At 39.3% G+C, this 22,160-nt stretch overlaps 1 protein-coding gene across 2 annotated transcripts in view; it reads left to right on the top strand.

The window, feature by feature from the left end:
- The window catches only part of LOC134527159 (bumetanide-sensitive sodium-(potassium)-chloride cotransporter-like), a 940,416-nt gene that overhangs the window by 871,725 nt on the left and 46,531 nt on the right, over positions 1-22,160 (top strand). The window lies entirely within an intron of this gene.

Genomic DNA, 22,160 nt, shown 5'->3' with positions numbered 1-22,160 from the left:
TTCATTGGCTCCAATATTCATTGGCTCCAATATTCATTGGCTTCAATATTAATGGGCTCCAATATCAATTGGCTCCAATTGCTGCAAATGCTCCAACAGGCTCCAAAAGGCTCCATCAGTCTTTTGGCTCCAACAGTGTTTTGGCTCCTATAGTCATTGGCTCCAATAGTCATTGGCTACAATATTCGTTGGCTCCAATATTCATTGGCCCAATATTTAATGGCTCCAATAGTCATCGGCTCCAATATTCATTGGCTCCAATATTCATTGGCTCCATCAGTCATTGACACCAATAGTCTTTTGGTTCCAAAAGTCTTTTGGCTCCAAATATATTTGCCTAGAATTCTTCGAGTCTAAGAGACTATAAGGCCACATGGCTACGAGTCTATAATGATCTAGCTGGTTACGAGTTATACATGGCTTGCGAGGCTACAGAGCTACGAAGCTTCTAGTACACAAGTTTACATGACTGCGAGGATACAGAACTACAAGTCTGCATGAGTACTTGACTACGAAGCTACTCGTCTACAAGGCTCCAGTTGCCGCATCTGTCTTCGAAAGAATTTTCTCTTTTTTTTTCCAACTGCTCCATTAGCATTATGTTATAAGATTACAAGGCTGCTTGCTTACTTAGCTTCAAGTCTACGAGACTACGAGCCATGAGGTTACGAGTCTATGCGATTGCCAGTCTTCAAGGTCACGTGATCGTGAAACTATAGGACTACGTAGCTTCAAGTCTACGAGGCTACTTGGATACGTAGCTAAAATTCTAGGAGGTCCCAAGACATCATATCTACGCGACTACGAGCCAAGTGGTTACGAGACTACGTGACTACAAAACTTCAAGTTTACGAGACTGCAAGGCTACAGAGCTACGAAGCCTCTAGAAAACGAGTTTACGAGACTGCGAGGATAAAGGTCTACAAGTCTGCATGAGTACTTGACTACGAAGCTACTCGTCTACAAGGCTCCAATTGACGCATCTGTCTTCGTCGGAATTTTCTCTTTTGCTCCAACTGCACCACCAGCGTAATGTTATAAGATTACAAGGCTACTTGCTTAGGTAGCTTCAAGTCTGCGAGACTCCAATGCATCTTGACTACGAGACTACGACCCATGAGGTTACGATACTATGCGATTACAAGTCTTCAAGGTTACGTGATCGCGAGGCTATTGGACTACGAAGCTTCCAGAACGCAAGGTTACGAGACTGCATGACTAATTGGCCGCGTGGCTACGAATCTTCATGTCTATCTTCATGGCTATGTCTTCATGGCTATCTTGGATGAGTGTGACCTTGAACTTTGACCGAAACCACAGGAAAGATTGTAAGCACACGGGAAAAATTATCAAAATATTGACAAGAATAATCAGGAGCACATGGAGAAAATCATCATAATATTGGCAAAAACTATCAGGACCTCACGGAGATAACCACCATAATATTAACCAGATTAATCAGAAGCACTCGGAGAAAACCACCACACATTTCGTTGATATCATAAAATAAAAAAATAAAAATTTAAAAATCAAATAAATAATTTAAAAATTTAAAACAAAAAAAAATTAAAAAAATACATAAAATTCTGGCTTGTACTAGAACTCTATCTTTGATCAACAATGATACTAGAAGCTTCGTAGCTCTGTAGCCTCGCAAGCCATGCATAACTCGTAACCAGCTAGATCATTATAGACTCGTAGCCATGTGGCCTCATAGTCTCTTAGACTCGAAGAATTCTAGGCAAATATATTTGGAGCCAAACGACTTTTGGAACCAAAAGACTGTTGGTGTCAATGACTGATGGAGCCAATGAATATTGGAGCCAATGAATATTGGAGCCGATGACTATTGGAGCCGATGACTATTGGAGCCAATGAATATTGGGCCAATGAAAATTGGAGTCAACGAATATTGTAGCCAATGACTATTGGAGCCAATGACTATAGGAGCCAAAACACTGTTGGAGCCTTTTGGAGCCTGTTGGAGCATTTGGAGCAATTGGAGCCAATTGATATTGGAGCCCATTAATATTGAAGCCAATGAATATTGGAGCCAATGAATATTGGAGCCAATGAATATTGGAGCCAATGAATATTGGAGCCAAAGACTATTGGAGCCAAAGACTATTGGAGCCAATGAGTATAGGAGCCATCAGACTGTTGGAGCCAAAAGACTGATGGAGCCTTTTGAAAAGACTTTTGGAACCAAAAGACTGATGTCAATAACTGATGGAGTCAATGAAAATTGGAGTCGATGACTATTGGAGCCAATGAATATTGGAGTCAATAAATATCGGAGCCAATGAATATTGTAGCCAATGAATATTGGAGTCAATGATAAATGACCTGCCTTTTCGTTGGCGGTGCTACCTTTTCGATGTCGGTGCTTTCAAATGAGTTGCCTTTTCCATGGCGGTGCTGACTTTTAGTAGTCGGTGCTTCCAAATGAGCTGCCTTTTCGTTGGCGGTGCTGTCTTTTCGATGTCGGTGCTTCCAAATGAGCTGCCTTTTCGTTGACGGTGCTGCTTTTTCGTTGTCGCTGCTTCCAAATGTGCTGCCTTTTCGTTGGCGGTGCTGCCTTTTCGTTTTCGGTGCTTCCAAATGTCCTGCCTTTTCGTTGGCAGTGCTGCCTTTTTGTTGTCGGTGATTCCAAATGTGCTGCCTTTTCGTTGTCGGTGCTACCAAATGTGCTGACTTTTCGTTGTCGGTGCTTCCAAATGAGCTGCCTTTTCGTTGGTGGTGCTGCCTATTCGTTGTCGGTGCTTCCAAATGTGCTGTCTTTTCGTTGGTGGTGCTGCCTTTTCGTTTTTGGTGCTTCCAAATGTGCTGTCTTTTCGTTGGCGGTGCTGCCTTTTCGTTGATGGTGCTTCCTTTTTGTTGATTGCGCGTAGTACAAAATGTAGTGATTGAATATTTACTAGTTTAAAACCTCTTGGTGTTACTAAAATATTTTTCAAGGTTACTTGTCCTTTAGAATGTATAAAAATGTCACAATGGATTAATTGAATATAATTAGCTAACGACGAAGGTCATCCGGTCCTGAAATGACTAGCCTATACGTCTGATAATGACATGACTCGGTCTCATGGACTGAATACAATTGTTCTATATGTGTGGCTTTGTACATGAACGGCTTATATGTTCATCAGATTATTGAATAATTAGACTTTCATAATAGGCTAATCGGCACTGTATTAATTCGTTGGTCAGGTATATTGACTTGAGTTGTTTTTCGTAGAGTGAATGATTAATAAACTCCGCGAAAGGTAATGGAAAACAGAATCTAAAATGTTTTTAATAATTAGTTACAACTGTCACTGGTCAGGAATCGAACCGTGGACAGGAATTTATCGATTCAATTTCAAAATTAATAATTGATTTTTTCGGTGACTTTTAGAATTTTCCCCGCATTTCTAACTAAATAATTACATGAATTTCAAGATGGCGGCTAAATTTCAAGATGGCGGGCACCTCAGTAATAAATGATTACTGCACTGTAGCAGGTTATAATAAAACTAGCATGATGGTAAGACGAGTACACACATGATGGTGTCCTCCAGCAGACGAAAACATGATGTAGGCAATGATCGCTAGCATGTGGTAGCTCCTGGTAGCATGTACTGAACATACAATGACGGATCCATGATGTTCATCAAGTTCAAAAGTCAAAGATCATGGTCACGGTAAAATTTTAAAGCCAAGGTCAAATTTCAAGGTCAAGGTCAAAATTCAAGGTCAATGACAAAGTTTAATGCCAACAGTTGAGGACAATGGTATGGTGCCCAGAAAATTATACTAACATGGTATCGGCACACTCTAGCGGACGAAAACAGGTTGGTGGTCTCCAGCGTATGAAGACAAGATGGCGGACATGACGTCATACCAGCTGACGGTAAATACCTTGTTATTGGTGGAGGTAGGTCAGTCTGTAGGTGGCTTCTGTGGAGGAAGGATCTGATGTTTTTTTTATTTTTTTGCTCTTAGCGGTTTCTAACCAAGGACGGGAATCGATATAATCAGAATTCTATTAAGTTAATTTTTTGATGAATTTTGAACTTTTTTTCATTAAAATCGGATAATAAATAAAGATTTCCAAGAATGCATCTAAATGGCAAGATGGCGACCATAACGATAATTGCAACATTAATAGGATCCAATATGGCAGTCGTAACGTAAAGTGTAAGAATTACATGGTACTCAACCAAGATGGCGGGTGTAACGAAATATGCAACATTTATATAATCCAAGATGGCGACCGTAACGATAACTGCAACAGTGGTTTTTAAGATTTTTATTATTTATTCGATTAAATAATTTTTTTAATGATTTTTAAAATTTTTTTCCGATTTTCTAACATAAAAATTGCGGATTTTCAAGATGGCGGGCGTAACGGAAACTGCATCAGTGACGTCATAATCCATGATGACGTCAGAGGCTTATCTGAGGCTGTAGACATGGATGCTTAAGCCTACATATGGACATTTCTAACTGCTGGGATTTTTGAGGACTAAAACTGGAAATATTCCCTCGGATCTGGAATTGTTCCCTTGAAAACGGGAATTTTTTTCTTAAAAGGGAATTTTTGTGTTATTTTGAGTCAATTTTGAGGAATTTGAGGAATTTTTTATTCAAAGATGGCCACCGTGACGTCACAATCCAATATGGCGGACCGACAATCACAATCCATGCACCAGCGCCAGTTTCCGGAGCCCTATTTACATACTACTATTTCCATTTTTAGTTTTACAGGACTTAGCAACTGATCCCATTTTAGGATCTGATTTTATATCTAAAACAAGCTTAGTAACTGATTAGCAGGCAAGTACTTTCATTTTCAAATTTAATAAATCAATCATTATCCCATTCGTTTCTCCTAACCCAGCATTAGAGTAATGTTAATGCATTCCAGTCTGAAGTTGAGGATGGATGTGATATATCCCTGACACACCTCGACACATCGCAAAGAAAAGCAGTGGAAAATCTTTGCCATAGATTCCCAGACGTTTTGACAAAAAAAAACTAGGCTCTACTCACTTAGTGCAATATGACATAAAACATTTGGCTAAATCCCCAGTCAGGTGTCACCCTTATCAATTACTAGGCCCCAAAATGGAAATCATGCGAGAACATATACAAGACCTATTGGACAAGGATGTAACTGAACCATCGACTTCCAGTTTTTCCTCTCCAGCATTTTTGGTCCCTAAGGGCCAAGGTCACTGCATAGTGGTGGACTATAGAAAAATTAACCAGCAATAGACATAGAAATGGTATCATTACCTGATTTGAATTCAGCTTGCCATTGGTTTAGTAAAACCAAGTATTTTAGCGTTTTTGAACATAATTCTGCTTATCATCAAATACCACTAACTCCGAAGTCAAAACCAATCACCGGCTTTTGCGTGCCCTGGAATTTGTATCAAAATAAAGTAGTCCCTTTTGGCCTAGCCACAGGCGCCCAGGTAATAACTTGCCTCCTTGACCAAGTTTTTGGTGATTTAAAATTTAAATTTGTAGTTAATTATCTTGACGATGTGGTAGTGTATTCTGAATATTTTAAAGAACGCATAACTCATTTATATGAAGTTCTCACCCGACTGCGTAAAGCAGGATTAACAGTAAATACAAAGAAAGTTAAGTTTGCAGTTTCCGAAATTTCTTTTCTGGGACACATAATTTCTAGTAGAGGAGTAAAGTTGACCCAAGCTGTACACAGGCCATCCCTGATTTCCGATCACCGAAAGATCCAAAAGGAATTTCAAGATTTTTTGGAATAGCTAATTTCTACGCTAAATTTATCCCTAATTTTGCAGAACATGCAGCCCCGTTAAATGCTCTTCGAAAAAAAAAAACACATCATTCAATTATTGAGGTCCTGAGCACGACAAAGCTTTTAATTATTTAAAATAAGCCATCGCCAGTCCACCTGTTCTTCAAATGGCGGATTTCACTAAACCATTCATCCTGCAGACAGACGCATGGAGTGTCGCCATTAGTGTAGTTATATCACAAGAGTTAGATGGCCACAGGCTTCCAATAGCTTTCGCCTCTCGCACTCTAACTTATAAAGAGAGAAAATCGTCCTCTGTTTATAAACTCGAGTGTCTAGCAGTTGTGTTCGGTATCGACAAATTACGACAATACCTTGAGCAGAGGAAATTTTTATTAGAGACCGATATTCAGGCCCTCGCTTGGATTTTGGCTCACCCCAAACAACTAAGAAAACTGGGCAGATGGATAGCAAAAATCTCTTCAATTAAATTCACAATTTAACATATCAGAGGTTCACAGAATAAAGTGGCAGCTGCTCATTCTCGAATTTTCCAGAATCCCTCCAAATATAATTTTCAGGAGGAACCTCTCATTTAATGCCACGCACTTCTCACAGATTTTCCTTTAACTTTTTCAGACTTACAGTCTCACCAAAATTCGGATCCTTACCTTTCAGACATTATTCAGCAAACAAAATCAGGTTCACCGCCCAAGTATTGTAAGCTTTCAAAAGGACACCTCTACCGACGAACAGGACAATGTAAAACTTACAGAATAGCTCTTCATCAAAATTTAAGAGATGTGGTTTTTAAAAATTATCACAGCTCACCTATTGGAGCACACCTGGGCACATACAAAACAATTGAAGGCATACGCCGTCATTTTATTTGGGATGGAATGCCCAAAGACATTGCTGAAAGAGTAAAATTATGTAAGTTATGCGCCCTGAGTAAAACAGCACAGAAAACACAATTAGGATTTTTAACATCAGATATAGCCGAAAGGCCTATGCAAAAAATTTTATATACATTTTGTCGCCCCCTTTCCCCGATCAGCAATTGATGCCTTTTCTAAATTCTTATGGCTCATTCCCCTCCGGCGAGCCACCGCAGAAACTAAAATACAAAAATTGCAAAATAACATTTTTAAAATATATGGCTTACCTACAAAGTAGTGCCGGAGCTGGCGCAGGCGCCAGGCGTTAGTGCCTGTGGTGACGACCACCATCTTGGATTGTTACGTCACAGCGGCCATCTTGGATGAGTGTTACCTTGACCTTACCCTGACCTTAAACTTTTACCTTCAAATTTGCCAAAATTTTTCCAAAATCAACCAAAATTCGCCAAAAATTCCATTTTTTGGAAAACAAATTCAGCCAAAAATTCTCAAAATATTTCCACAATTCAAAAATTTGGATTTCGAAAAACCTCAATATAATTTTCGCCTTAGAAAGAACGTAAAATCCTAAAAACAGCTTAAGCATCCATGTCTGAAGCCTCCGATAAGCCATTTCTAGGAATAAGGATACCATGACACCATCTTGGATTATGACAATACCGTTCCAATTTTCGCTACGGTCGCCATCTCGAAAATCCGTAATTTTTATTTTAGAAAATCGGGAAATATTTAAAAATTAATAAAAAAATTTAATTAATAAAAATTTAATATAAATAATTTAATAATAAACATGTACACTTAAGTCATGGAGCTCAAAGACCTCGGTTCGTACCCGGTGAGGGAAAAAATAAATTTAAAATGGAGTCCGATCCTTACCTCACGGTGACTGGTGGAAGACAGACCCCCACCACTTATGTCAAAGTATATATATCGTCACCTAGTATGACATCATGTCCGCCATCTTGAAAATCCGTAAATTGTATGTTAGAATATCGGGAAAATTATTAAAAATCTTTAAAAAAATTTATCATTCGGATTAAATAAAAAAAAAATTATTAAAAAATACTTAAAAATCGCTGTTGCAATCATCATTACGCTCGCCAACATAGATTATATAAATGTAGCCCTTTTCGTTATGCTCACCATCTTGGACGAGTACGATGTCATCTTTACACTTTACATTACGACCACCATATTGGATCCTATTAATGTTGCAATTATCGTTACGCCCCCCAACTTGAAAATCCACAATTTTAATGCTATAAATTCCAAAAAATTCGAAAAAGTATTTTAAAAATTGACTACTTCAAACGTTTAGTTATTTAAACGATTTCAGTCCTCGGTTCGATTTCCAACGAGAGTAAACGACTGATCCTTCCTCGATGGAAGCTACCTAGACTGACCTCACACAACCAATAACAAGGTATATGTCATCAGCTTGTATGACATCATGTCCGCCATCTTGTGTTCGTTTGCTGGACATCTTGTTTTCGTCTGCTAGAGTATGCTGATGACATGTTAGTACAATTTTCTGGTCACCATACTTATGACCTCGACTGTTGGCATTGAAAATTGACCTTGACTTTGAACTTTAACTTTGAACTTGAAATTTAATTTTCCCCCTGAAATCTGACATTGACCTTGAAATTAGACTTTGACCTTGTAGACCATCATGGATCCGACATTTTGTGTTCAGTACAGACTACCAGGAGCCACCACCTGCTAGAGGATATTGTTACCATCTTGTGTGTACTCGTCTTACCATCATTACCATCATACTTGTTTAAGTTTTACCCGCTAGAGTGCAGTAATCATTTATTATTACTGAGGTGTCCATCATTCGAATATTTGGGCGCCATCTTGGAATCGTGTAAATTTTAGCTAGAAATTCGGGAAAAAATCCAAAATTTCTTAAATAAATTGGCAATTTAATGCTTAATGATTCGATCGATTCCTCTCCTTGGTTCGAACTCTGGCCGATACAAAATAATTAATTTAATTAAAATACCAGAAAAGTGTCAGGTTCGAGAAATAAAACACCGCAAGTTCTATCACAAACTTAATATTTATTACATAAATTCTATTCTACTACAGAAACAATTGCGAAAGCCAGCAATCTTATAAATATTTAGCCCTGCATAGGCGTGAAATGACTAATTCTTTGCTCCAATCGGTTTATACTAGACAGAGACCAACCAGAGCCTTTGCTAACATAGTCATCCTCTTCTTAACAGAGTATCTGGATACCATGTTTAAGAGTTTGCTTCACATCATCAAAAACTGTAAATTACTGCAGCCGCGGTCTTGATAGCACATTTCTTCACTTTTTCATCGAACGGATATGGCTTTCCATATATACAGTCCAACCACAAGTTATATTTCAAAGGTCCGTTTGTTGCTAAGTCATAAGTAAGCTGATTTATTATGTTCTGTCTGACAACGTCAAGAAAAACACAAATGTCTTTTGACTCACTAAACGTATTTAGATAGTAGTAGTCTTCCAATGTTCCACGAAATGTAGACTACACCAAGTACAAGCTATTATCGTTCACTTGTAATGCTCCGAACACAGTCTTAGGTTTATTATCATGTTCAGACATCATAACAATCGGTTGCTGCACATCGGTTTTCTTGCTTGTACGCTTACTTGTCTCCAATCTAAAGCGAGGAGTCGCAATGTCTGCAGTTAGTTCAGCAGTAGGTGCACGAATTCACCTTTACATATTTTCGCATGATTTCGCAAACTGTCAATTCGAGTAAACCATTTAAGCACTCGTCACAGCGAAACTTCATGCGAGAAGGAATATTCTTGGATTTGCTCCGCTCATGTCTTCGTGCATCATGGGAAAATGCGAACAACGTATCACAGTAGCTGCAAGGATACCATGGGGATGAAAACGAGCTTTTCAGACCTGATCCAGATACTGGCATTGCCACAGTTGTACCATTTCCAGGAATATTCTTATGAACATCAATGCAACGTTGTTGTATAGAAATCTTTACTTTCTGCCGCACAGCAGCACCTTTACATGTATTCAAGTGCGTTTTAATATTATCTTTTCTGGAAAACTGCTTATGACATTTCTCACAACCAAACGTATTCGGAGGAGAATTCTTACCACATTCTCTATTCTCGTGTCGACGAGCATTGCTGATGTTTGAGAAAATCTTTTCGCCGTAACGACTTCGATGTTATTTAGTTGTTGTCGATTCGCCATCCATTGAAGACTCCATCAAGGCCAAACAGCGTTCGTCGATGTTTTCTGTACAGCCAGCACTACCGGCATTAAAGTCACTTATGCTGGTGGTATCTCGACTGTTTTAGTCTCCTCCAGTGTTGACGTTGACGTTGCCAACGAGATCTGCTCCACCATCATAGTCACTGACGTCATGGTTCCCATAGTCGATGGTACAACCTCCATCGAGTTCATTGTTAAGGACGGTAAAGATGCCATCGTGGGTTCAAGAACAGGTAATTGACACGACTTATGCAAACTAAGTGATCCTTACACCTTCGACGTCAGTAACAAACTAGGTGATCCTTACACCGTCGACGTAAGTAACAAACTGAGCGACCTGCTGTCTAGGACACGCTTATATATATGCACCGGATGGAATTATACGCTAGTCAAACCAAGAACTATTTACTTTAATACTAGAGTCAAAATAACATTAAAAATAGAAGCCCATTCAACGAAAAATGCAGCACATTTTGGAAGCACCATCAACAAAAAGGCAGCACAATCATCAAAAAGGAAGCACATTTTGGATGCTCCGTCAATCAAAAGGAAGCACATTCTACTATCCGAAGCTCATTTTACGTAAAGAAGGTACATTCTCACGTACATTCAACTTGGTAGGATGCGATCTTCAATGTTAAGTTAGTATATAATGTCTTCATCAGTCTATGAATCCATCAGTTTTTAGTTCCATAAGTCATTGGCTCCAATAGTCATTGGTTCCATCATTCATTGACTCCATCAGCTCCAACTGCTCCAAATGCTTAAAAGCTCCAACAGCTCCAAATGCTCCAAATGCTCAAAAGCTTCATCAGCTCCAAATGCGCCAACAGATCCAAATGCCCCAAAAGCTCCAATGCTCCAACAGCTACAAATGCTCCAAAAGCTTCAATGCTCCAACAGATCCAAATGCTACAAATGTTCCAACAGCTCCAAATGCTCCAATAGCTCCAACAGCTCCAAATGCTGCAACTGCTCCAAATGCTCCAAATGCTCCAACAGCTCCAAATGCTCCAAAGTTCCAAAGCTCCAGCAGCTCCAAAGCTTCCAGAACACAAGGTTACGAGACTGCGAGGCTACAGGACTACGAAGCCTCAAGAACACGAGACTATGTGGCTACGAGACTACATGACTTTAACTGACTACAATAGATACATTCAGTGGTGAGAGTTAATTTATCTCATGCAAAATAAACTGTTTAAAGTATTGTCGATCATTGTCAACATTTGACACCACTTTTTGCTTACAGGTAAATATTATTTAGTTATTTTATGTGGGATGCGGGATGCTCACTAACGATCGCAAAAGGATGGCTTCGCTTGACACCAAGGAGAAGGAAGTTCTTCTTGCATGTTAGTGCTTCAAAGATGTCTCCTAGAATATTATTTGACTGAGTAATGGTTGTTTATTTTTGACGTGACAATGTCTAATAAATCGATGAACGCTGGCTGCACATACGAAAATTATCCCACAACGGATGTCCCACTACGGATGTCCCACTACGGATATGTCATGTTTACGCATGCGTGGCATCTCTCTGGTATGTTGCGGACGGTATAGAACACTCGGCCGGCACATGGCAGCGTACTGCTCAGGTTTCACCCCGCCATGCTGCAGGGATAGGCGGCTCGCGCCAGTTGGATCACGCCTGCGCATGTCGCCACACACGGCTTGGGGAAGACGACAACATAGCGAGGTTCGAGGTTATTGTTGTGCACCGCGCCACAGGAGTATATTCTCAAGGAAATGGTGTTCTTACAACTACGTATTATTTTAATTACTAGTGTAAATCAGTATATTTAAACAGTGTTTATGAGTATTGTTTTATCTGTGTAACTAAATATTTATTGCTGGTATGATAATACTTTTCACGCTTAGTTTGACATTGGTAATTATTTGTCATGAGTTATTATTTAAACAACTAAATCACACACCGTATTATAGTTACGAGCCCACGAGCGTGTAAATATTTAGAGTCCAACAGAGAATATGCTAGTTAAAAGAAATTCAAACAAATATCGTGCGAGGAATATTATTAATTTATATCATCTAAGACAATTGATTCCAATATTGCCTCGTGGCTGTGCGATTAGCGTCGCTGACTACCAATCCATAGGTTGACGCATAAAATCCCGGTGGCTGAATTTTTTTTTTCACTAGTAAATATAAATACGGCGCGCACGACACTTCATAAGAAATAAATATATTTGAATTAATGAATGCAAATAAAAGTAAATTTAAAAATTATATTGTAGATTTAATTTCACTCCTTTGTATCCATTCAAAATATTGATAATTCAATAAAAATGAATCAATTTTATTCATAAAAGTATGCAGAGGTAGATTTTATCATACAAAAGATAGAAAAATTAAAAAAAAAATTCTTCCTCAAAGAATATATTTTTAATGCCTAAATGGTTTGGTTGCAAAAACCTATTACGGCTCAGTCTCAGGCCGAATATGATATTTTATTTTCTTCTGGATCAATTATTTCATCAATGTTTTTTTTATGACGTCACGTTAAACTATCGTCCGTAAACCGATTTTACAGACAACCAATTTTTTGAATCCCACCTGGTAAAAAAAATTGCAAGTGCTGATTGAGTAGCAAAAATTCACGAATTAAATGTACTCCAAATATGATGTCAGGTCTCATTAGGTAAAAAATTCCTTCATACAAAGAGCGGTTTCTCAGAATAGGCAGAAGCACTTGAAGAAACCACAAGAATAATCAGGAGCACACAGAGGAAACCATCATCATATCGTCAAGTAGTCAGGAGCAAACGTATTGACAAGAATAATCGAGAGCACACGGAGAAAACCATCATACTTTTCTTTGATATCATAAAATAACAGAAAAAATATTTAATTAATAAAAATTAAAATTAATAATTAAAAATTTATAATGAAAAAAAATACCAAAAAAAAATACATTAACAGATTATGCTAGCTTGAACTTCTCAGTGATGAGCCAAGATAGAGTTCTAGTACAATTCTTGTCAATACGATGACTTTTTGTTGATGGTGCTTCAAAAATGTGCTGCATTTTTGTTGTTGGTGCTTCCAAAATATACTGCCTTTTACGTTGAATGGGCTTCTATTTTTAATGTTGTTTTGACTCTAGTATTATAGTAAATGGTTCTTGATTTGACTAGCGTATAATTCCATCCGGTGCATCTATATAAGCGAGTCCTAGGCAGCAGTTCGCTCAGTTTGTTACTTACGTCCATGGTGTAAGGATCACCTAGTTTGTTACTGACGTCGACTGTGTAAGGATCACCGAGTTTGTTTTTCTGGTGCATAAGTCGTGTCAGTTACCTGTTATTGAGACCTCAATGGCATCTTTACCGCCTTTAACGTCAAACTCGATGGAGGTTATACCATCGACTACGGGGACCATGACGTCAGCGACGACGAAGAAGGAGCAGATCCCGTTGGCAACATCGACGTAAACACTGGAGGAGACTTCAACAGTCGAGATACCACCAGCAGAAGAGACTTTAATGCCGGTAGTGCTGGCTGTACAGGAAACCTCGACGAACGCTGTTTCGTTCTCGATGGAGGCTTCAATGGAAGGCGAATCGACAACAACTAACGAATATCGATGTCGTTACTGCAACAAGATTTTCTCAAACATCAGCAATGCTCGTCGACACGAGAAGAGAGAATGTGCTAAGAATCCTCCTCGCAACATGTTTGGTTCTGAAAAATGTCATAAGACTTTTTCCAGAAAAGTTAATATGAAAACGCACTTGAATACATGTAAAGGTGCTGCTGTGAGGTAGAAAGTAAAGGTTTCTATACAACAACGTTGCATTGATGTTCATAAGAGTATGCCTGGAAATGGTACAACTGTGGCAACGCCAGTATCTTTATCAGGTCTGAAAAGCTCGTTTTCCTCACCATGGTATCCTTGCAGCTACTGTGATACGTCGTTCGCATTCTCCCATGATGCACGGAGACATCAGCGGAGCAAATGAAAGAAGAATTCTTCTCGCATTAAGTTTCACTGTGATGAGTGCCTTAAATGGTTTGCTCGAATTGACAGTTTGCGACATCATGCGAAAAAATGTAAAGGTGAAGACTGTACACCTCCTGCTGAACTACCTGCAGACATTTCTACTCCTCGCTTTATATTGGAGATACGTAAGCGTACAAGCAAGAAAACCGATGTGGAGCAACCGTTTGCTATGACGTCTGAACATGAAAATAAACCTAAGACTGTGTTCGGAGCATTACAAGTGAATGATAATAGCTTGTACTTGGCGTAGTCTACATTTCGTGGAACATTGAAAGACTACTACTATCTAAATACGTTTAGTGAGTCGAAAGACTTTGTAATTTTCTTGACGATATCAGACAGAACATAATCAATCAGCTTACTTATGACTTAGCAACAAACGGACCTTTGAAATATAACTTGTGGTTGGACTGTATATATGGAAAGCCATATCCGTTCGATGAAAAAGTGAGGAAGTGTGCATTTAAAACATCGGCTGCAGTAATTACAGTTGTGACGATGTGAAGCAAACTGTTAAACACGGTATCCAGAAACTCTGTCAAAAAGAGGATGACTATGATGCAATGTATTGAGTAATCTGCCAGTACGCTACTGACTTTACTACTCACACACACACACACCCCTTCGTGAAGCCGTTTATCAAAAATTCGAAAATGGCCTGTGCTTTAACAGGTTCGGTGCCTGGCCTATTGTGTTGTCAACAGAAACAAAATTTATATCATATTTCTTTAAACAATTTCTCTTATTTTCCGGAAACTTTTAAGGTTGAAGAATATAAGAACACACAGAAAATAAAATTTGTTACAAGAATAATACTGTTAGGTTTACAATTATGCGCCCGACGAAAAGAATAAATGCGAAACAGCAAAGTCACGTGCAAAGTATTAACATTATACAGTATTTGGCTTACGTCTAAGTAGCACCAATGAGTTATCAAGTGCTACACGCAATAGTTATTGTTACCTTGATGGGGCAATGTCAAACACAATTAAAAGAAATGTATTACATTACCATACAAAATTAAAAAATTCTCTCTAGAATACGTGAATTTATCTACACGTGTTTAGCGGGCGGAATACACCGGGACTGGTCAATGTCCCACGTAAGAGATATAGTGAACACACAAAAGGTTAAATACGTTACAAAAATTACAATTAGCAAGGAAGATATATGAATACAATAACTTATCTCAAGGGGTTATCAAGATCCAGTAATTTACAAGGATGCTCAATACAAATAAAATTTTTAAGTGCATGACATGCCTTTCAATACTAGTATTTACACAAACCAGGTGTGACATGCAAGCCCGTAATCTCTACGAAGCACCTCCTCGACAAAACGCTCAATTAACGAGCCCAATTCTCTCGCAGTGAAGCCGTTACAAAAATCTGTAGCGGTGTGCGAATTTGCACACGCACGTTTCCTTAAGATCATGATTGAACACATAAAACAAAGTCAAACCACCCGAACCTGGCCCAGGTTGACGAAACATTGCAACGTCATGGAGCTACGCTCCCAAAAGCGTATTCACCGCAGTGAGCTAACTGCACAAAAATAACAAGTCAACCGAAAACTTAAATTTTCATAAGGTGGCAGCCGAAAGATGAATTAAGAAGTACTTTAGATTTCAATTCTAACGCATGGTTAAGCAGAGCCACCGTCTGCCACGAACACCAGAATAATTAAATACTTGCCATGTTCGTTTCCTATCACCACGCCGCTCCTTGCCTACGTCTCGTGGACTCCTACATGCTAGATACAGTTTTACTCAATCTGAAAGCTATTGAACCGCCGAAAAATTTACGACAAATAAGTATGAGTCTGAGCTCTCCTGGGCTTAAATAGTATAGCCTCAGGCCTAACCCACCTGCGCGGAGCTCAGCCGGGAGGGGGATCAAGAAAGGAGAGAGAGACGACAAGGCCCTGAAAGAGAGAGAGAGTAGACGGAGGGATGGAAGCCGGTGGCCGCGCCAAAACGTCATTGGCGATGTGGCTGAAGTACACTTCAATGTCAGCAAAGGTTCTGGTCGGTCTCTGTCTAGTATAAACCGATTGGAGCTAAGAATTAATCATTTCACGCCTATGCAGGGCTAAATATATAAGATTGCTGGCTTTCGCAATTGTTCCTGTAATAGAATAGAATTTATGTAAAAAATATTATGTTTGTGATAGAACTTTCGGTGTTTTATTTCTCGAACCTGGCACTTTTCTGGTATTTTAATTAAATTAATTTTTTTGTATCGGCCAGGGTTCGAATCAAGGGAAGGAATCGATCGAATCAATTAGCATTTAATTGCCAATTTATTTAAGGAATTTTGTTTTTTTTCCTGAATTTCTTGCTAAATTCCAAGATGGCGCCAAAATATTCAGATGGTGGACACCTCAGTAATAATAAATGATTACTGCACTCTAGCGGGTAAAACTTAAACAAGTATTATGGTAATGATGGTAAGATGAGTACACACAGAAGATGGTGACTATGTCCTCTAGCAGGTGGTGGCTCCTGGTAGTGTGTACTGAATACAAAATGTCGGATCCATGATGGTTGTCAAATATCAAGGTCAAGGTCAAATTTCAGGGTCAAAGTAAAATTTTCAGTTCAGAGTCAAAGATCAAGGTCAAGGTCAAATTTCAATGCCAACAGTTGAGGTCATAGGTATGGTTACCAGAAAATTGTACTAACATGTCATCAGCCTACTCTATCAGACTAAAACAAGATGTCCAACGAACGAAGACAAGATGGCGGACATGATGTCATACCAGCTGACGACATATACCTTGTTATTGGTGGTGTAAGGTCAGTCTGGGTAGCTTCCATGGAGGAAGGATCAGTCGTTTACTCTCGCCGGAAATCGAACAGAGGACCAAAATCGTTTAAATAACAAAACATTTGAAATAGGCGATTTTTAAAATATTTTTTTGGAATTTTTTTGGAATATCTAGCATTAAAATTGTGGAATTTCAAGATGGTGGCGTAATGATAATTGCAACATTAATAGGATCCAATATGGTGGTCGAAAAGTAAAGTGTAATGATGACATCGTACTCAACAGAGATGGCGGGCATAACGAAAAGGGCAACATTTATATAATCCAAGATGGCGAGCATAACGATGATCAATGGTGGTTTTTAAGTAATATTTTATTAAATATTTATTATTCAATTCGAATGATTAAATTTTTTAAAATTTTTTTAAAATTTTCACGATTTTATTACATACAAATTACGGATTTTAAAGATGGTGGACATGACTTCAAACTAGGTGACGATATATATACTTTGACATATGTGGTGGGGGTCAGTCTTTCAGCAGTTACCGTGAGGTAAGGATCAGACTCCATTTTTATTTTATTTTTTCCCTCACCGGGTTCGCACCGAGGACTCTGAGCTCCATGACGTAAGTGTACATGTATATTATTAAATTATTCATATTAAATTGTTATTAATAAAAAAAATTTATTAATTTTAAAAATTTTCCGGGTGCTAACATAAAAATTACGGATTTTCAAGATGGAGACCATAACGGAAATTGCAACGGTGACATCATAATCCAAGATGGCAGTCATGGTATCCTTATACCTATAAATGGCTTATCGGAGGCTTCAGACATGGATGCTTAAGCCGTTTTTACGATTTCGCGTTCTTTCTAAGGTGAAAAGTATATTGAGGTTTTTCGAAATCCTAATTTTTGAATTGTGGAATTTTGGTTAATTTTGGTCTAATTTTGGCTAATTTTGGCTAATTTTGGAAAATTTGAAGGTTAAATGTCAAAGTCAGGGCCAAGATCAAGGTCACACTCATCCAAGATGGCCGCCATGACGTAACAATCCAAGATGGCGGTCGGCACTACAGGCACCACCGCCCTGTTCCTGCGCCATTCTGGTTATTATATACTACTGTTGAATAATCGTTTCAGATAATGCATCACTGTTTACATCCCGACTTTTCAAGAATATGTGCTTCTCCCATGGCATTCAGCATGTAACCACTTCTCCCTATTATCCATAGCCTTCACATGCGGAGCGTTTTAATAGGAACCTCCGATCAGCTTTAATAGCATATCATGCGAACTCACAGGATAAATGGGATACCAATTTGGTCTGGTTGCAAATGGCATTTAACTATGCCCGACATGAGGGACACAAAACCATACCATTTGAACTCCTGTTCACATATAAACCCAATAATCCTCTTTCTAATCTCTGGTCACTACATGAGCTTCTCCTGGATAACCCTCGCAACATAAAAGAGATCTAAAGAAGAGCTCAACACAACCTGAACTTAGCCCACGTGGCAAGCAGACAGAAATACAATAAGAAATGTTCACATTATCCATACTGGATAGGTGATATGGTGTTGTGCAAAGCTCACCCACAGAGTACGGCTATTTACAAGCGATCGGCCAGACTTGAATATCGTTGGAGTGGCCCGTGGCAAATCCAACGCTTTTTAACCCCAGTAATGGTCGCACCAGCTGACCCAAGTTCTGGTGCATACATAACGCGCGCACAGATTTTGCACATAAAGAAAGTGCATCCCAACATGTATTAGGTGGTTTCTCTACTTCTATTCGAGGAGTTTCATACTAATCTTCGGCATGCCATCCACAACACTCCGTTTGACAACACACAAAAACCCTAGGTCCTAATTGTAAGTAATAAAAATCCATTGTACTAGTTTGTAAGAGTGCTAATGTTGCAAATATTTTATATTAAGAATTTTTTAGGTTTAAAGGTATAATTTTAAGTGGCGCCACTTAGTTCATAAGAGAGTCGTGACACTTAGTTCATAAGAGAGAGTAATGATGCTTAGCTCATAAGAGAGTCGTGACACTTAGTTCATAAGAGAGAGTAATGACACTTAGTTCATAAGAGAGTTGTGACACTTAGTTCATAAGAGAGCTGTACCGATTAGTTTACAAGAGTATCATGTCACTTAGTTATTAAGGTTGTTTTGTATAATCATGTTACCCAGTAAGATTATAATTAATTGTAAGTAGTTTATTTCAGTCGATTCAGGAATAGAGTAAGTATGAAAGGTTCTCAGACTTCTCATGCTCAGTGTTGGTTTCTTACCCTGGCTCCGCCTTTCAGTGGGGGAGTATGTGCCGCCAACTAGTATTGTTTGACACAACTTTAAATTTATTTTTTTTAAATTAAATAATGTGACCAGACATTCCTTTGCTGCAAGAACTTAAACTTTTTTCCTCCTCCTGTACACTCCCATTCAACCTTTGTCAGACCTGTCTCCCCAATTTTTCCCAGCCCTAGATCCGATTTTTGCCGAGTCTTGTGCCAGTCAGACTCAGTATCGTTTTATCCCCGCCTTGGCGCACGAACGTCACCTGTAATTCGCCTCCGATCCGTGACGAGAACCGCTATGACTTGCAAGCTCTTAAGGCAGGCCACTTCCAAAACCTCGCCTGAAACGAGCACTTCTTGAGATGATCGCGAATCATCTTCGCCAACGTTCAGTCATGCCGCCGGGCTCAGAAGAGCCACTTTTCCACTGTCATCAGCAGTCCGCACACACCCCACCTCTCCAAGTTGTCCTGGGAACATTGGCCCGGAGCGATGACCGGCTACTGACCCCGGTCAGGTTCGGCCTCTCCCCAAGGCCACCACACTAGTCCCAAATGTGCATGCTTATGCCACCTAGAGGTATTTTTGCAAATCACTTCCCCTGGGAGTTTGAATGCCCGCTAAACGCCTGCCCTTTGGCATCACCAACAGTAACCAGTACCCCGTAGTTCCTTCCCCGGCCACCAGAACTCTTGCCTAGTCAGCTCCATAATATCTATGCTGCTACCAGCCGACTCGTGCGAGTCGACCTCTACTCGGTTCAGCCACACCTCAGTAGGTCACTCTGACATATGGCAGTATCACCAACTTCGAGATATCGAAGTCTGCCTTTCTCGACAAGCACCTCGGTAATCTTCGGAACCTTTCGGTCCGAAAGCCGAAGGGTCCCCCCTTTCTTTCTTTAACGTCGCCTTTTTAATTACGAGTCACTGCCGCCCCAAACTTACTGCACGCCGCGATTCAGGACTGACTGCTTCGCATCTACATCATCGGGATGCCGCTCCGTTTTTCTTTTAAGATGTGATCAAACTGGACAAAAGACGATTCCTACAATGGTAGTGTTTAGGCGTTAATCAGTACGTGTAGATCTAGCTCGAGTCGTCATGTCTTAGTTATCATAAACATTTTTTTTTAATCATGAAAAATCCGCGGCGGGTTCGTGTGCTCAACAACCAGGCAGATCCTGGAAGATATCACTCTGTTTGGTGAGTCTCTTCTACCATCACTCCCCGACCATCATCGTGACTAGAAGGCGTTCTCTGCCTATTTCACCAATTGTCTGTGAATCAGTCCTGAACATATGTGTTTCGGATCTGTTCACAGACAGGGACCAATTACCAGGGTTCGAGTACCGGGCACTTTCCAAGGACCAGATCAGTCTCCACGGGCCGGATGACTAAGGCCCTCTGACATCCCGTCAGTTGTTCCACTTTGTCCAGCAATCTTAAAACCGCCAGCCCTTCAGTTTTTAAAACCTTTTTGGACTAGCATCCAACCACGACGTTTCTCAGATCAGATAGCCAGAAGTTTCCTACGACTCTTTAACATGTTTATTGTCACGAACTTTATTTAAATTGTGTTAATTATCTATATTATTGTGTAATAAGGGTGGCCCATTCTTTTAATAATTTGATCTTAAATCCATGTTGTTTGTGTTTTATGTTAATCAACTTATACTATATACTTATATTATATAATGGAAAATAATCAAAAGTAAAATAAAAACAGAGGAACTAATGTCTGGACGAAATCATTATTTTGCCTTCTGAAACCAAAGGATCCACTAGTTACCTCGGATCCACTAGTTACCTCCAGTCATCAGGAGAGACTGACGAGATGTAACAACCTCCGCATTTCTTAGTCCGTCTGTAAATGCACTGGTGGCTAGCTGCTGGCGGAACTTTGTTGGTGCTTCTGGGTAGGCGAGATGCACGAGTCACTCAATGTTGGCTTAGAATTCTAGGAGTGTTTCTGAAGATCTCTGTTGATGTGTCTTCAGGGATGTTCTATACACTTCGCCCATGTGTCGGTCGCAATACCTCAGCTCAAGGGCCTTTACTAATACTCCATAGTCTTTCTGGTCTGGAACTGGTATGGTTTGCAGAAGCTCTGGTGGAGATCCTCTGAGGCCAAGACAAGTGCCGTAGCATTTTCTTCCTCGCACCAACCATTTACTTGTGCAGCTGCCTCTGTCTTCTGTACAATATCCAAAAGACTGACCATCGAAGGTGGGTGGCTTGAATTTTGAGTGGCCGCTGGATGTGATCCCCACCTTTGATCATCCATCAGCAATTCTCGGTTACAGCTTCTACGCGCCGTTCAGTGTCCTGTTCAAGCTGAATTATCTGTTGTTCCTCTTGTGCGAGATGCTTCTCCAGACACTTGACTTTACCCTCAAACTGAATTCTGGTTTCGTCGATTCTCTTCATTTTTTCTTGAGCATAATATATTTCGTTTCATATCTCTTCTTGACCCATCTTCATTTCTTCTTGGTTCTTCTTGTCTTTAATCTCAGTCTTCGTAGCATTCTTCCTCTCCTCTTGTCAATTCTTCATATAATTCTTTATCTCTTCTAGGCTAAAAACAATTTTATTTTTCATCTCTTGTTGGTTACAAAGAATGTTTATTATTCATCTCTCCTTCATCCATTTTATTATTAACCTACTCCTGGCCCTTCTTTATTTGGTCGTGATTACTCTTACTTTCATCCAGCCTATTCTCCATTCTCTCCTGGTTACTCTTCATTTCATTCTTTATGTCGGCCAATAATGTCATTGCGTTCCTAAGTTCGTCGGTAGCCATCTTTATTGTCCACATATACTACTAGCCTATCACTATAACTACTGACTAATAAAATACACTGTAATTTGACCACCATGCTAATCCATCTAACCATCAACTAACTTCACTACAACAACAATCAAAACCAACTACAGTTCCTAAAACACAAATTGCAATCTAAAAAATATCAATTCAATTTTTATTCACTATAAATAAAACCTAAATGCTTTAATTAGGGCTATCCCACTTCTGACACCAAAATGTTACAAATAATTAGGGAAAACTGGGTTTGTAAGGAATAGCCCAATAAAGTTTTATTACAGTTTTATTAATTAATAATATTTACATTACTCATAAATAATTGTATTA

The sequence above is a fragment of the Bacillus rossius genome, chromosome 1 (genome assembly GCF_032445375.1).
Source record: "Bacillus rossius redtenbacheri isolate Brsri chromosome 1, Brsri_v3, whole genome shotgun sequence".
Lineage (NCBI taxonomy): Eukaryota > Metazoa > Arthropoda > Insecta > Phasmatodea > Bacillidae > Bacillus > Bacillus rossius.
This window is presented reverse-complemented; position numbering and strand designations above follow the sequence as displayed.